The 16,048-nt window shown below is 39.7% G+C and overlaps 13 non-coding genes across 13 annotated transcripts; all 13 read right to left on the bottom strand.

The window, feature by feature from the left end:
- Positions 1 to 627: 627 nt before the first annotated feature.
- TRNAK-CUU (transfer RNA lysine (anticodon CUU)) lies at positions 628 to 700 on the bottom strand. Its single transcript has one exon. It is a non-coding gene; the product is annotated as a tRNA-Lys (tRNA).
- An 873-nt stretch (positions 701 to 1,573) lies between these two features.
- Positions 1,574 to 1,648, bottom strand: TRNAK-CUU (transfer RNA lysine (anticodon CUU)). The gene has a single exon. It is a non-coding gene; the product is annotated as a tRNA-Lys (tRNA).
- Positions 1,649 to 2,524: 876 nt separating this feature from the next.
- TRNAK-CUU (transfer RNA lysine (anticodon CUU)) lies at positions 2,525 to 2,597 on the bottom strand. Its single transcript has one exon. It is a non-coding gene; the product is annotated as a tRNA-Lys (tRNA).
- Positions 2,598 to 3,473: 876 nt separating this feature from the next.
- On the bottom strand, positions 3,474 to 3,546 carry TRNAK-CUU (transfer RNA lysine (anticodon CUU)). The gene has a single exon. It is a non-coding gene; the product is annotated as a tRNA-Lys (tRNA).
- Positions 3,547 to 5,371: 1,825 nt separating this feature from the next.
- TRNAK-CUU (transfer RNA lysine (anticodon CUU)) lies at positions 5,372 to 5,444 on the bottom strand. The gene has a single exon. It is a non-coding gene; the product is annotated as a tRNA-Lys (tRNA).
- A 1,825-nt stretch (positions 5,445 to 7,269) lies between these two features.
- TRNAK-CUU (transfer RNA lysine (anticodon CUU)) lies at positions 7,270 to 7,342 on the bottom strand. The gene has a single exon. It is a non-coding gene; the product is annotated as a tRNA-Lys (tRNA).
- Positions 7,343 to 9,167: 1,825 nt separating this feature from the next.
- TRNAK-CUU (transfer RNA lysine (anticodon CUU)) lies at positions 9,168 to 9,240 on the bottom strand. Its single transcript has one exon. It is a non-coding gene; the product is annotated as a tRNA-Lys (tRNA).
- An 873-nt stretch (positions 9,241 to 10,113) lies between these two features.
- TRNAK-CUU (transfer RNA lysine (anticodon CUU)) lies at positions 10,114 to 10,188 on the bottom strand. The gene has a single exon. It is a non-coding gene; the product is annotated as a tRNA-Lys (tRNA).
- Positions 10,189 to 11,064: 876 nt separating this feature from the next.
- TRNAK-CUU (transfer RNA lysine (anticodon CUU)) lies at positions 11,065 to 11,137 on the bottom strand. The gene has a single exon. It is a non-coding gene; the product is annotated as a tRNA-Lys (tRNA).
- An 876-nt stretch (positions 11,138 to 12,013) lies between these two features.
- On the bottom strand, positions 12,014 to 12,086 carry TRNAK-CUU (transfer RNA lysine (anticodon CUU)). Its single transcript has one exon. It is a non-coding gene; the product is annotated as a tRNA-Lys (tRNA).
- An 876-nt stretch (positions 12,087 to 12,962) lies between these two features.
- TRNAK-CUU (transfer RNA lysine (anticodon CUU)) lies at positions 12,963 to 13,035 on the bottom strand. The gene has a single exon. It is a non-coding gene; the product is annotated as a tRNA-Lys (tRNA).
- Positions 13,036 to 13,911: 876 nt separating this feature from the next.
- On the bottom strand, positions 13,912 to 13,984 carry TRNAK-CUU (transfer RNA lysine (anticodon CUU)). The gene has a single exon. It is a non-coding gene; the product is annotated as a tRNA-Lys (tRNA).
- Positions 13,985 to 14,860: 876 nt separating this feature from the next.
- Positions 14,861 to 14,933, bottom strand: TRNAK-CUU (transfer RNA lysine (anticodon CUU)). The gene has a single exon. It is a non-coding gene; the product is annotated as a tRNA-Lys (tRNA).
- Positions 14,934 to 16,048: the final 1,115 nt, after the last annotated feature.

The raw sequence follows: 16,048 nt of genomic DNA, 5'->3' as shown, positions 1-16,048 counted from the left end.
CATATAATAAAAAAGGAACGTCATTATGATTGAAAGTTTCCACCTTGGCAACTGGCGCTGACTAGGAATTGAGGCGTCCATTAGTTATCCAGCGTCTTGGAAGCATAAATTAGAGGATTTTATGAGGGTGGAGACTCTGACGATCATCGGGCTGTGGAGATATAACTACCGCGTGAATTTTGCCGTCAGTATGGGGCACTCGGAGAGCCCAAACTGAACAAGGTTTTATAACGACGTAAGAACTGGCTAAGGTCTTAATGCAGCACACAAAATTTCCCGTGGGAAACCGTCATTGGTTGGCCTTTAAGTGCGGTTTTAATTATCAGACCACCCAAGAAAGTCAGGTTCGATTCATTTTTTTAAAAACATGAAAAACAGTTTCTATGCAATAGAAAAAAAAATTAAAAGATTTTTATACAACATTTTTTATTTATATTCCAGTATGGGCAACGAGTAACAACGAAAAGGACTCTGACTATATGTCATTTTAAACAACGCCTGGCGAACAGACGTAAGTAGTTCAATATTAAGATTTGGAAATAAATAACTTCCGCTTTTTTTCAAGGTCACGAATTTATCGCAAACCACATCCGTCGAACGTTTCTTAACTTCCCGCAAAAGGTTAAGCACCCGAACTGGGGCTCGAACCCAGGACCGTTAGGTTAAGAGCCTAACGCTCTACCGACTGAGCTACACGGGCGACCCTCTGCGGGCAAAATCGTAACGTCACAACATTCAATAAAACGGACAACGAAATTTAAAAATTTTAGTTTTCTTCAAACAGGCTTCCCTCTTAAACTGTGGCTTCAACAGAGGCTCTTTAGGTTAAAACCCTCAAGCTTTACCGACTAAGCTATCCTGGCTCTTCCAGCGCTCATCTTCTTGAAAATTGCGGATTATTTCTTTTTATTCATTTTCTTCTGTTAATATATTAAAAGCCCTTTTTATTCATATGTTAAAAAAGGAACGTCATTATGATTGAAATTTCCACCTTGGCAACTGGCGCTGACTAGGAATTGAGGCGTCCATTAGTTATCCAGCGTCTTGGAAGCATAAATTAGAGGATTTTATGAGGGTGGAGACTCTGACGATCATCGGGCTGTGGAGATCAAACTACCGCGTGAATTTTGCCGTCAGTATGGGGCACTCGGAGAGCCCAAACTGAACAAGGTTTTATAACGACGTAAGAACTGGCTAAGGTCTTAATGCAGCACACAAAATTTCCCGTGGGAAACCGTCATTGGTTGGCCTTTAAGTGCGGTTTTAATTATCAGACCACCCAAGAAAGTCAGGTTCGATTCATTTTTTTAAAAACATGAAAAACAGTTTCTATGCAATAGAAAAAAAAATTAAAAGATTTTTATACAACATTTTTTATTTAAATTCCAGTATGGGCAACGAGTAACAACGAAAAGGACTCTGACTATATGTCATTTTAAACAACGGCTGGCGAACAGACGTAAGTAGTTCAATATTAAGATTTGGAAATAAATAACTTCCGCTTTTTTTCAAGGTCACGAATTTATCGCAAACCACATCCGTCGAACGTTTCTTAAATTCCCGCAAAAGGTTAAGCTCCCGAACTGGGGCTCGAACCCAGGACCGTTAGGTTAAGAGCCTAACGCTCTACCGACTGAGCTACACGGGCGACCCTCTGCGGGCAAAATCGTAACGTCACAACATTCAATAAAACGGACAACGAAATTTAAAAATTTTAGTTTTCTTCAAACAGGCTTCCCTCTTAAACTGTGGCTTCAACAGAGGCTCTTTAGGTTAAAACCCTCAAGCTTTACCGACTAAGCTATCCTGGCTCTTCCAGCGCTCATCTTCTTGAAAATTGCGGATTATTTCTTTTTATTCATTTTCTTCTGTTAATATATTAAAAGCCCTTTTTATTCATATGTTAAAAAAGGAACGTCATTATGATTGAAAGTTTCCACCTTGGCAACTGGCGCTGACTAGGAATTGAGGCGTCCATTAGTTATCCAGCGTCTTGGAAGCATAAATTAGAGGATTTTATGAGGGTGGAGACTCTGACGATCATCGGGCTGTGGAGATCAAACTACCGCGTGAATTTTGCCGTCAGTATGGGGCACTCGGAGAGCCCAAACTGAACAAGGTTTTATAACGACGTAAGAACTGGCTAAGGTCTTAATGCAGCACACAAAATTTCCCGTGGGAAACCGTCATTGGTTGGCCTTTAAGTGCGGTTTTAATTATCAGACCACCCAAGAAAGTCAGGTTCGATTCATTTTTTTAAAAACATGAAAAACAGTTTCTATGCAATAGAAAAAAAAATTAAAAGATTTTTATACAACATTTTTTATTTAAATTCCAGTATGGGCAACGAGTAACAACGAAAAGGACTCTGACTATATGTCATTTTAAACAACGCCTGGCGAACAGACGTAAGTAGTTCAATATTAAGATTTGGAAATAAATAACTTCCGCTTTTTTTCAAGGTCACGAATTTATCGCAAACCACATCCGTCGAACGTTTCTTAACTTCCCGCAAAAGGTTAAGCACCCGAACTGGGGCTCGAACCCAGGACCGTTAGGTTAAGAGCCTAACGCTCTACCGACTGAGCTACACGGGCGACCCTCTGCGGGCAAAATCGTAACGTCACAACATTCAATAAAACGGACAACGAAATTTAAAAATTTTAGTTTTCTTCAAACAGGCTTCCCTCTTAAACTGTGGCTTCAACAGAGGCTCTTTAGGTTAAAACCCTCAAGCTTTACCGACTAAGCTATCCTGGCTCTTCCAGCGCTCATCTTCTTGAAAATTGCGGATTATTTCTTTTTATTCATTTTCTTCTGTTAATATATTAAAAGCCCTTTTTATTCATATGTTAAAAAAGGAACGTCATTATGATTGAAAGTTTCCACCTTGGCAACTGGCGCTGACTAGGAATTGAGGCGTCCATTAGTTATCCAGCGTCTTGGAAGCATAAATTAGAGGATTTTATGAGGGTGGAGACTCTGACGATCATCGGGCTGTGGAGATCAAACTACCGCGTGAATTTTGCCGTCAGTATGGGGCACTCGGAGAGCCCAAACTGAACAAGGTTTTATAACGACGTAAGAACTGGCTAAGGTCTTAATGCAGCACACAAAATTTCCCGTGGGAAACCGTCATTGGTTGGCCTTTAAGTGCGGTTTTAATTATCAGACCACCCAAGAAAGTCAGGTTCGATTCATTTTTTTAAAAACATGAAAAACAGTTTCTATGCAATAGAAAAAAAAATTAAAAGATTTTTATACAACATTTTTTATTTAAATTCCAGTATGGGCAACGAGTAACAACGAAAAGGACTCTGACTATATGTCATTTTAAACAACGCCTGGCGAACAGACGTAAGTAGTTCAATATTAAGATTTGGAAATAAATAACTTCCGCTTTTTTTCAAGGTCACGAATTTATCGCAAACCACATCCGTCGAACGTTTCTTAACTTCCCGCAAAAGGTTAAGCACCCGAACTGGGGCTCGAACCCAGGACCGTTAGGTTAAGAGCCTAACGCTCTACCGACTGAGCTACACGGGCGACCCTCTGCGGGCAAAATCGTAACGTCACAACATTCAATAAAACGGACAACGAAATTTAAAAATTTTAGTTTTCTTCAAACAGGCTTCCCTCTTAAACTGTGGCTTCAACAGAGGCTCTTTAGGTTAAAACCCTCAAGCTTTACCGACTAAGCTATCCTGGCTCTTCCAGCGCTCATCTTCTTGAAAATTGCGGATTATTTCTTTTTATTCATTTTCTTCTGTTAATATATTAAAAGCCCTTTTTATTCATATGTTAAAAAAGGAACGTCATTATGATTGAAAGTTTCCACCTTGGCAACTGGCGCTGACTAGGAATTGAGGCGTCCATTAGTTATCCAGCGTCTTGGAAGCATAAATTAGAGGATTTTATGAGGGTGGAGACTCTGACGATCATCGGGCTGTGGAGATATAACTACCGCGTGAATTTTGCCGTCAGTATGGGGCACTCGGAGAGCCCAAACTGAACAAGGTTTTATAACGACGTAAGAACTGGCTAAGGTCTTAATGCAGCACACAAAATTTCCCGTGGGAAACCGTCATTGGTTGGCCTTTAAGTGCGGTTTTAATTATCAGACCACCCAAGAAAGTCAGGTTCGATTCATTTTTTTAAAAACATGAAAAACAGTTTCTATGCAATAGAAAAAAAAATTAAAAGATTTTTATACAACATTTTTTATTTAAATTCCAGTATGGGCAACGAGTAACAACGAAAAGGACTCTGACTATATGTCATTTTAAACAACGCCTGGCGAACAGACGTAAGTAGTTCAATATTAAGATTTGGAAATAAATAACTTCCGCTTTTTTTCAAGGTCACGAATTTATCGCAAACCACATCCGTCGAACGTTTCTTAACTTCCCGCAAAAGGTTAAGCACCCGAACTGGGGCTCGAACCCAGGACCGTTAGGTTAAAAGCCTAACGCTCTACCGACTGAGCTACACGGGCGACCCTCTGCGGGCAAAATCGTAACGTCACAACATTCAATAAAACGGACAACGAAATTTAAAAATTTTAGATTTCTTCAAACAGGCTTCCCTCTTAAACTGTGGCTTCAACAGAGGCTCTTTAGGTTAAAACCCTCAAGCTTTACCGACTAAGCTATCCTGGCTCTTCCAGCGCTCATCTTCTTGAAAATTGCGGATTATTTCTTTTTATTCATTTTCTTCTGTTAATATATTAAAAGCCCTTTTTATTCATATGTTAAAAAAGGAACGTCATTATGATTGAAAGTTTCCACCTTGGCAACTGGCGCTGACTAGGAATTGAGGCGTCCATTAGTTATCCAGCGTCTTGGAAGCATAAATTAGAGGATTTTATGAGGGTGGAGACTCTGACGATCATCGGGCTGTGGAGATATAACTACCGCGTGAATTTTGCCGTCAGTATGGGGCACTCGGAGAGCCCAAACTGAACAAGGTTTTATAACGACGTAAGAACTGGCTAAGGTCTTAATGCAGCACACAAAATTTCCCGTGGGAAACCGTCATTGGTTGGCCTTTAAGTGCGGTTTTAATTATCAGACCACCCAAGAAAGTCAGGTTCGATTCATTTTTTTAAAAACATGAAAAACAGTTTCTATGCAATAGAAAAAAAAATTAAAAGATTTTTATACAACATTTTTTATTTAAATTCCAGTATGGGCAACGAGTAACAACGAAAAGGACTCTGACTATATGTCATTTTAAACAACGCCTGGCGAACAGACGTAAGTAGTTCAATATTAAGATTTGGAAATAAATAACTTCCGCTTTTTTTCAAGGTCACGAATTTATCGCAAACCACATCCGTCGAACGTTTCTTAACTTCCCGCAAAAGGTTAAGCACCCGAACTGGGGCTCGAACCCAGGACCGTTAGGTTAAGAGCCTAACGCTCTACCGACTGAGCTACACGGGCGACCCTCTGCGGGCAAAATCGTAACGTCACAACATTCAATAAAACGGACAACGAAATTTAACAATTTTAGTTTTCTTCAAACAGGCTTCCCTCTTAAACTGTGTCTTCAACAGAGGCTCTTTAGGTTAAAACCCTCAAGCTTTACCGACTAAGCTATCCTGGCTCTTCCAGCGCTCATCTTCTTGAAAATTGCGGATTATTTCTTTTTATTCATTTTCTTCTGTTAATATATTAAAAGCCCTTTTTATTCATATAATAAAAAAATAACGTCATTATGATTGAAAGTTTCCACCTTGGCAACTGGCGCTGACTAGGAATTGAGGCGTCCATTAGTTATCCAGCGTCTTGGAAGCATAAATTAGAGGATTTTATGAGGGTGGAGACTCTGACGATCATCGGGCTGTGGAGATATAACTACCGCGTGAATTTTGCCGTCAGTATGGGGCACTCGGAGAGCCCAAACTGAACAAGGTTTTATAACGACGTAAGAACTGGCTAAGGTCTTAATGCAGCACACAAAATTTCCCGTGGGAAACCGTCATTGGTTGGCCTTTAAGTGCGGTTTTAATTATCAGACCACCCAAGAAAGTCAGGTTCGATTCATTTTTTTAAAAACATGAAAAACAGTTTCTATGCAATAGAAAAAAAAATTAAAAGATTTTTATACAACATTTTTTATTTAAATTCCAGTATGGGCAACGAGTAACAACGAAAAGGACTCTGACTATATGTCATTTTAAACAACGCCTGGCGAACAGACGTAAGTAGTTCAATATTAAGATTTGGAAATAAATAACTTCCGCTTTTTTTCAAGGTCACGAATTTATCGCAAACCACATCCGTCGAACGTTTCTTAACTTCCCGCAAAAGGTTAAGCACCCGAACTGGGGCTCGAACCCAGGACCGTTAGGTTAAAAGCCTAACGCTCTACCGACTGAGCTACACGGGCGACCCTCTGCGGGCAAAATCGTAACGTCACAACATTCAATAAAACGGACAACGAAATTTAAAAATTTTAGATTTCTTCAAACAGGCTTCCCTCTTAAACTGTGGCTTCAACAGAGGCTCTTTAGGTTAAAACCCTCAAGCTTTACCGACTAAGCTATCCTGGCTCTTCCAGCGCTCATCTTCTTGAAAATTGCGGATTATTTCTTTTTATTCATTTTCTTCTGTTAATATATTAAAAGCCCTTTTTATTCATATGTTAAAAAAGGAACGTCATTATGATTGAAAGTTTCCACCTTGGCAACTGGCGCTGACTAGGAATTGAGGCGTCCATTAGTTATCCAGCGTCTTGGAAGCATAAATTAGAGGATTTTATGAGGGTGGAGACTCTGACGATCATCGGGCTGTGGAGATATAACTACCGCGTGAATTTTGCCGTCAGTATGGGGCACTCGGAGAGCCCAAACTGAACAAGGTTTTATAACGACGTAAGAACTGGCTAAGGTCTTAATGCAGCACACAAAATTTCCCGTGGGAAACCGTCATTGGTTGGCCTTTAAGTGCGGTTTTAATTATCAGACCACCCAAGAAAGTCAGGTTCGATTCATTTTTTTAAAAACATGAAAAACAGTTTCTATGCAATAGAAAAAAAAATTAAAAGATTTTTATACAACATTTTTTATTTAAATTCCAGTATGGGCAACGAGTAACAACGAAAAGGACTCTGACTATATGTCATTTTAAACAACGCCTGGCGAACAGACGTAAGTAGTTCAATATTAAGATTTGGAAATAAATAACTTCCGCTTTTTTTCAAGGTCACGAATTTATCGCAAACCACATCCGTCGAACGTTTCTTAACTTCCCGCAAAAGGTTAAGCACCCGAACTGGGGCTCGAACCCAGGACCGTTAGGTTAAGAGCCTAACGCTCTACCGACTGAGCTACACGGGCGACCCTCTGCGGGCAAAATCGTAACGTCACAACATTCAATAAAACGGACAACGAAATTTAACAATTTTAGTTTTCTTCAAACAGGCTTCCCTCTTAAACTGTGTCTTCAACAGAGGCTCTTTAGGTTAAAACCCTCAAGCTTTACCGACTAAGCTATCCTGGCTCTTCCAGCGCTCATCTTCTTGAAAATTGCGGATTATTTCTTTTTATTCATTTTCTTCTGTTAATATATTAAAAGCCCTTTTTATTCATATAATAAAAAAATAACGTCATTATGATTGAAAGTTTCCACCTTGGCAACTGGCGCTGACTAGGAATTGAGGCGTCCATTAGTTATCCAGCGTCTTGGAAGCATAAATTAGAGGATTTTATGAGGGTGGAGACTCTGACGATCATCGGGCTGTGGAGATATAACTACCGCGTGAATTTTGCCGTCAGTATGGGGCACTCGGAGAGCCCAAACTGAACAAGGTTTTATAACGACGTAAGAACTGGCTAAGGTCTTAATGCAGCACACAAAATTTCCCGTGGGAAACCGTCATTGGTTGGCCTTTAAGTGCGGTTTTAATTATCAGACCACCCAAGAAAGTCAGGTTCGATTCATTTTTTTAAAAACATGAAAAACAGTTTCTATGCAATAGAAAAAAAAATTAAAAGATTTTTATACAACATTTTTTATTTAAATTCCAGTATGGGCAACGAGTAACAACGAAAAGGACTCTGACTATATGTCATTTTAAACAACGCCTGGCGAACAGACGTAAGTAGTTCAATATTAAGATTTGGAAATAAATAACTTCCGCTTTTTTTCAAGGTCACGAATTTATCGCAAACCACATCCGTCGAACGTTTCTTAACTTCCCGCAAAAGGTTAAGCACCCGAACTGGGGCTCGAACCCAGGACCGTTAGGTTAAAAGCCTAACGCTCTACCGACTGAGCTACACGGGCGACCCTCTGCGGGCAAAATCGTAACGTCACAACATTCAATAAAACGGACAACGAAATTTAAAAATTTTAGTTTTCTTCAAACAGGCATCCCTCTTAAACTGTGGCTTCAACAGAGGCTCTTTAGGTTAAAACCCTCAAGCTTTACCGACTAAGCTATCCTGGCTCTTCCAGCGCTCATCTTCTTGAAAATTGCGGATTATTTCTTTTTATTCATTTTCTTCTGTTAATATATTAAAAGCCCTTTTTATTCATATGTTAAAAAAGGAACGTCATTATGATTGAAAGTTTCCACCTTGGCAACTGGCGCTGACTAGGAATTGAGGCGTCCATTAGTTATCCAGCGTCTTGGAAGCATAAATTAGAGGATTTTATGAGGGTGGAGACTCTGACGATCATCGGGCTGTGGAGATATAACTACCGCGTGAATTTTGCCGTCAGTATGGGGCACTCGGAGAGCCCAAACTGAACAAGGTTTTATAACGACGTAAGAACTGGCTAAGGTCTTAATGCAGCACACAAAATTTCCCGTGGGAAACCGTCATTGGTTGGCCTTTAAGTGCGGTTTTAATTATCAGACCACCCAAGAAAGTCAGGTTCGATTCATTTTTTTAAAAACATGAAAAACAGTTTCTATGCAATAGAAAAAAAAATTAAAAGATTTTTATACAACATTTTTTATTTATATTCCAGTATGGGCAACGAGTAACAACGAAAAGGACTCTGACTATATGTCATTTTAAACAACGCCTGGCGAACAGACGTAAGTAGTTCAATATTAAGATTTGGAAATAAATAACTTCCGCTTTTTTTCAAGGTCACGAATTTATCGCAAACCACATCCGTCGAACGTTTCTTAACTTCCCGCAAAAGGTTAAGCACCCGAACTGGGGCTCGAACCCAGGACCGTTAGGTTAAGAGCCTAACGCTCTACCGACTGAGCTACACGGGCGACCCTCTGCGGGCAAAATCGTAACGTCACAACATTCAATAAAACGGACAACGAAATTTAAAAATTTTAGTTTTCTTCAAACAGGCTTCCCTCTTAAACTGTGGCTTCAACAGAGGCTCTTTAGGTTAAAACCCTCAAGCTTTACCGACTAAGCTATCCTGGCTCTTCCAGCGCTCATCTTCTTGAAAATTGCGGATTATTTCTTTTTATTCATTTTCTTCTGTTAATATATTAAAAGCCCTTTTTATTCATATGTTAAAAAAGGAACGTCATTATGATTGAAATTTCCACCTTGGCAACTGGCGCTGACTAGGAATTGAGGCGTCCATTAGTTATCCAGCGTCTTGGAAGCATAAATTAGAGGATTTTATGAGGGTGGAGACTCTGACGATCATCGGGCTGTGGAGATCAAACTACCGCGTGAATTTTGCCGTCAGTATGGGGCACTCGGAGAGCCCAAACTGAACAAGGTTTTATAACGACGTAAGAACTGGCTAAGGTCTTAATGCAGCACACAAAATTTCCCGTGGGAAACCGTCATTGGTTGGCCTTTAAGTGCGGTTTTAATTATCAGACCACCCAAGAAAGTCAGGTTCGATTCATTTTTTTAAAAACATGAAAAACAGTTTCTATGCAATAGAAAAAAAAATTAAAAGATTTTTATACAACATTTTTTATTTAAATTCCAGTATGGGCAACGAGTAACAACGAAAAGGACTCTGACTATATGTCATTTTAAACAACGGCTGGCGAACAGACGTAAGTAGTTCAATATTAAGATTTGGAAATAAATAACTTCCGCTTTTTTTCAAGGTCACGAATTTATCGCAAACCACATCCGTCGAACGTTTCTTAAATTCCCGCAAAAGGTTAAGCTCCCGAACTGGGGCTCGAACCCAGGACCGTTAGGTTAAGAGCCTAACGCTCTACCGACTGAGCTACACGGGCGACCCTCTGCGGGCAAAATCGTAACGTCACAACATTCAATAAAACGGACAACGAAATTTAAAAATTTTAGTTTTCTTCAAACAGGCTTCCCTCTTAAACTGTGGCTTCAACAGAGGCTCTTTAGGTTAAAACCCTCAAGCTTTACCGACTAAGCTATCCTGGCTCTTCCAGCGCTCATCTTCTTGAAAATTGCGGATTATTTCTTTTTATTCATTTTCTTCTGTTAATATATTAAAAGCCCTTTTTATTCATATGTTAAAAAAGGAACGTCATTATGATTGAAAGTTTCCACCTTGGCAACTGGCGCTGACTAGGAATTGAGGCGTCCATTAGTTATCCAGCGTCTTGGAAGCATAAATTAGAGGATTTTATGAGGGTGGAGACTCTGACGATCATCGGGCTGTGGAGATCAAACTACCGCGTGAATTTTGCCGTCAGTATGGGGCACTCGGAGAGCCCAAACTGAACAAGGTTTTATAACGACGTAAGAACTGGCTAAGGTCTTAATGCAGCACACAAAATTTCCCGTGGGAAACCGTCATTGGTTGGCCTTTAAGTGCGGTTTTAATTATCAGACCACCCAAGAAAGTCAGGTTCGATTCATTTTTTTAAAAACATGAAAAACAGTTTCTATGCAATAGAAAAAAAAATTAAAAGATTTTTATACAACATTTTTTATTTAAATTCCAGTATGGGCAACGAGTAACAACGAAAAGGACTCTGACTATATGTCATTTTAAACAACGCCTGGCGAACAGACGTAAGTAGTTCAATATTAAGATTTGGAAATAAATAACTTCCGCTTTTTTTCAAGGTCACGAATTTATCGCAAACCACATCCGTCGAACGTTTCTTAACTTCCCGCAAAAGGTTAAGCACCCGAACTGGGGCTCGAACCCAGGACCGTTAGGTTAAGAGCCTAACGCTCTACCGACTGAGCTACACGGGCGACCCTCTGCGGGCAAAATCGTAACGTCACAACATTCAATAAAACGGACAACGAAATTTAAAAATTTTAGTTTTCTTCAAACAGGCTTCCCTCTTAAACTGTGGCTTCAACAGAGGCTCTTTAGGTTAAAACCCTCAAGCTTTACCGACTAAGCTATCCTGGCTCTTCCAGCGCTCATCTTCTTGAAAATTGCGGATTATTTCTTTTTATTCATTTTCTTCTGTTAATATATTAAAAGCCCTTTTTATTCATATGTTAAAAAAGGAACGTCATTATGATTGAAAGTTTCCACCTTGGCAACTGGCGCTGACTAGGAATTGAGGCGTCCATTAGTTATCCAGCGTCTTGGAAGCATAAATTAGAGGATTTTATGAGGGTGGAGACTCTGACGATCATCGGGCTGTGGAGATCAAACTACCGCGTGAATTTTGCCGTCAGTATGGGGCACTCGGAGAGCCCAAACTGAACAAGGTTTTATAACGACGTAAGAACTGGCTAAGGTCTTAATGCAGCACACAAAATTTCCCGTGGGAAACCGTCATTGGTTGGCCTTTAAGTGCGGTTTTAATTATCAGACCACCCAAGAAAGTCAGGTTCGATTCATTTTTTTAAAAACATGAAAAACAGTTTCTATGCAATAGAAAAAAAAATTAAAAGATTTTTATACAACATTTTTTATTTAAATTCCAGTATGGGCAACGAGTAACAACGAAAAGGACTCTGACTATATGTCATTTTAAACAACGCCTGGCGAACAGACGTAAGTAGTTCAATATTAAGATTTGGAAATAAATAACTTCCGCTTTTTTTCAAGGTCACGAATTTATCGCAAACCACATCCGTCGAACGTTTCTTAACTTCCCGCAAAAGGTTAAGCACCCGAACTGGGGCTCGAACCCAGGACCGTTAGGTTAAGAGCCTAACGCTCTACCGACTGAGCTACACGGGCGACCCTCTGCGGGCAAAATCGTAACGTCACAACATTCAATAAAACGGACAACGAAATTTAAAAATTTTAGTTTTCTTCAAACAGGCTTCCCTCTTAAACTGTGGCTTCAACAGAGGCTCTTTAGGTTAAAACCCTCAAGCTTTACCGACTAAGCTATCCTGGCTCTTCCAGCGCTCATCTTCTTGAAAATTGCGGATTATTTCTTTTTATTCATTTTCTTCTGTTAATATATTAAAAGCCCTTTTTATTCATATGTTAAAAAAGGAACGTCATTATGATTGAAAGTTTCCACCTTGGCAACTGGCGCTGACTAGGAATTGAGGCGTCCATTAGTTATCCAGCGTCTTGGAAGCATAAATTAGAGGATTTTATGAGGGTGGAGACTCTGACGATCATCGGGCTGTGGAGATATAACTACCGCGTGAATTTTGCCGTCAGTATGGGGCACTCGGAGAGCCCAAACTGAACAAGGTTTTATAACGACGTAAGAACTGGCTAAGGTCTTAATGCAGCACACAAAATTTCCCGTGGGAAACCGTCATTGGTTGGCCTTTAAGTGCGGTTTTAATTATCAGACCACCCAAGAAAGTCAGGTTCGATTCATTTTTTTAAAAACATGAAAAACAGTTTCTATGCAATAGAAAAAAAAATTAAAAGATTTTTATACAACATTTTTTATTTAAATTCCAGTATGGGCAACGAGTAACAACGAAAAGGACTCTGACTATATGTCATTTTAAACAACGCCTGGCGAACAGACGTAAGTAGTTCAATATTAAGATTTGGAAATAAATAACTTCCGCTTTTTTTCAAGGTCACGAATTTATCGCAAACCACATCCGTCGAACGTTTCTTAACTTCCCGCAAAAGGTTAAGCACCCGAACTGGGGCTCGAACCCAGGACCGTTAGGTTAAGAGCCTAACGCTCTACCGACTGAGCTACACGGGCGACCCTCTGCGGGCAAAATCGTAACGTCACAACATTCAATAAAACGGACAACGAAATTTAAAAATTTTAGTTTTCTTCAAACAGGCTTCCCTCTTAAACTGTGGCTTCAACAGAGGCTCTTTAGGTTAAAACCCTCAAGCTTTACCGACTAAGCTATCCTGGCTCTTCCAGCGCTCATCTTCTTGAAAATTGCGGATTATTTCTTTTTATTCATTTTCTTCTGTTAATATATTAAAAGCCCTTTTTATTCATATGTTAAAAAAGGAACGTCATTATGATTGAAAGTTTCCACCTTGGCAACTGGCGCTGACTAGGAATTGAGGCGTCCATTAGTTATCCAGCGTCTTGGAAGCATAAATTAGAGGATTTTATGAGGGTGGAGACTCTGACGATCATCGGGCTGTGGAGATATAACTACCGCGTGAATTTTGCCGTCAGTATGGGGCACTCGGAGAGCCCAAACTGAACAAGGTTTTATAACGACGTAAGAACTGGCTAAGGTCTTAATGCAGCACACAAAATTTCCCGTGGGAAACCGTCATTGGTTGGCCTTTAAGTGCGGTTTTAATTATCAGACCACCCAAGAAAGTCAGGTTCGATTCATTTTTTTAAAAACATGAAAAACAGTTTCTATGCAATAGAAAAAAAAATTAAAAGATTTTTATACAACATTTTTTATTTAAATTCCAGTATGGGCAACGAGTAACAACGAAAAGGACTCTGACTATATGTCATTTTAAACAACGCCTGGCGAACAGACGTAAGTAGTTCAATATTAAGATTTGGAAATAAATAACTCCCGCTTTTTTTCAAGGTCACGAATTTTTCGCAAACCACATCCGTCGAACGTTTCTTAACTTCCCGCAAAAGGTTAAGCACCCGAACTGGGGCTGGAACCCAGGACCGTTAGGTTAAGAGCCTAACGCTCTACCGACTGAGCTACACGGGCGACCCTCTGCGGGCAAAATCGTAACGTCACAACATTCAATAAAACGGACAACGAAATTTAAAAATTTTAGTTTTCTTCAAACAGGCTTCCCTCTTAAACTGTGGCTTCAACAGAGGCTCTTTAGGTTAAAACCCTCAAGCTTTACCGACTAAGCTATCCTGGCTCTTCCAGCGCTCATCTTCTTGAAAATTGCGGATTATTTCTTTTTATTCATTTTCTTCTGTTAATATATTAAAAGCCCTTTTTATTCATATGTTAAAAAAGGAACGTCATTATGATTGAAAGTTTCCACCTTGGCAACTGGCGCTGACTAGGAATTGAGGCGTCCATTAGTTATCCAGCGTCTTGGAAGCATAAATTAGAGGATTTTATGAGGGTGGAGACTCTGACGATCATCGGGCTGTGGAGATATAACTACCGCGTGAATTTTGCCGTCAGTATGGGGCACTCGGAGAGCCCAAACTGAACAAGGTTTTATAACGACGTAAGAACTGGCTAAGGTCTTAATGCAGCACACAAAATTTCCCGTGGGAAACCGTCATTGGTTGGCCTTTAAGTGCGGTTTTAATTATCAGACCACCCAAGAAAGTCAGGTTCGATTCATTTTTTTAAAAACATGAAAAACAGTTTCTATGCAATAGAAAAAAAAATTAAAAGATTTTTATACAACATTTTTTATTTAAATTCCAGTATGGGCAACGAGTAACAACGAAAAGGACTCTGACTATATGTCATTTTAAACAACGCCTGGCGAACAGACGTAAGTAGTTCAATATTAAGATTTGGAAATAAATAACTTCCGCTTTTTTTCAAGGTCACGAATTTATCGCAAACCACATCCGTCGAACGTTTCTTAACTTCCCGCAAAAGGTTAAGCACCCGAACTGGGGCTCGAACCCAGGACCGTTAGGTTAAGAGCCTAACGCTCTACCGACTGAGCTACACGGGCGACCCTCTGCGGGCAAAATCGTAACGTCACAACATTCAATAAAACGGACAACGAAATTTAACAATTTTAGTTTTCTTCAAACAGGCTTCCCTCTTAAACTGTGTCTTCAACAGAGGCTCTTTAGGTTAAAACCCTCAAGCTTTACCGACTAAGCTATCCTGGCTCTTCCAGCGCTCATCTTCTTGAAAATTGCGGATTATTTCTTTTTATTCATTTTCTTCTGTTAATATATTAAAAGCCCTTTTTATTCATATAATAAAAAAATAACGTCATTATGATTGAAAGTTTCCACCTTGGCAACTGGCGCTGACTAGGAATTGAGGCGTCCATTAGTTATCCAGCGTCTTGGAAGCATAAATTAGAGGATTTTATGAGGGTGGAGACTCTGACGATCATCGGGCTGTGGAGATATAACTACCGCGTGAATTTTGCCGTCAGTATGGGGCACTCGGAGAGCCCAAACTGAACAAGGTTTTATAACGACGTAAGAACTGGCTAAGGTCTTAATGCAGCACACAAAATTTCCCGTGGGAAACCGTCATTGGTTGGCCTTTAAGTGCGGTTTTAATTATCAGACCACCCAAGAAAGTCAGGTTCGATTCATTTTTTTAAAAACATGAAAAACAGTTTCTATGCAATAGAAAAAAAAATTAAAAGATTTTTATACAACATTTTTTATTTAAATTCCAGTATGGGCAACGAGTAACAACGAAAAGGACTCTGACTATATGTCATTTTAAACAACGCCTGGCGAACAGACGTAAGTAGTTCAATATTAAGATTTGGAAATAAATAACTTCCGCTTTTTTTCAAGGTCACGAATTTATCGCAAACCACATCCGTCGAACGTTTCTTAACTTCCCGCAAAAGGTTAAGCACCCGAACTGGGGCTCGAACCCAGGACCGTTAGGTTAAAAGCCTAACGCTCTACCGACTGAGCTACACGGGCGACCCTCTGCGGGCAAAATCGTAACGTCACAACATTCAATAAAACGGACAACGAAATTTAAAAATTTTAGTTTTCTTCAAACAGGCATCCCTCTTAAACTGTGGCTTCAACAGAGGCTCTTTAGGTTAAAACCCTCAAGCTTTACCGACTAAGCTATCCTGGCTCT

This window comes from Leiobunum rupestre, chromosome 1, assembly GCF_980474605.1.
Source record: "Leiobunum rupestre chromosome 1, qqLeiRupe1.1.hap1, whole genome shotgun sequence".
Classification (NCBI taxonomy): Eukaryota; Metazoa; Arthropoda; class Arachnida; order Opiliones; family Sclerosomatidae; genus Leiobunum; species Leiobunum rupestre.
The sequence above is the reverse complement of the archived record's forward strand: the minus strand, read 5'-3'. Positions and strand labels throughout refer to the sequence as shown.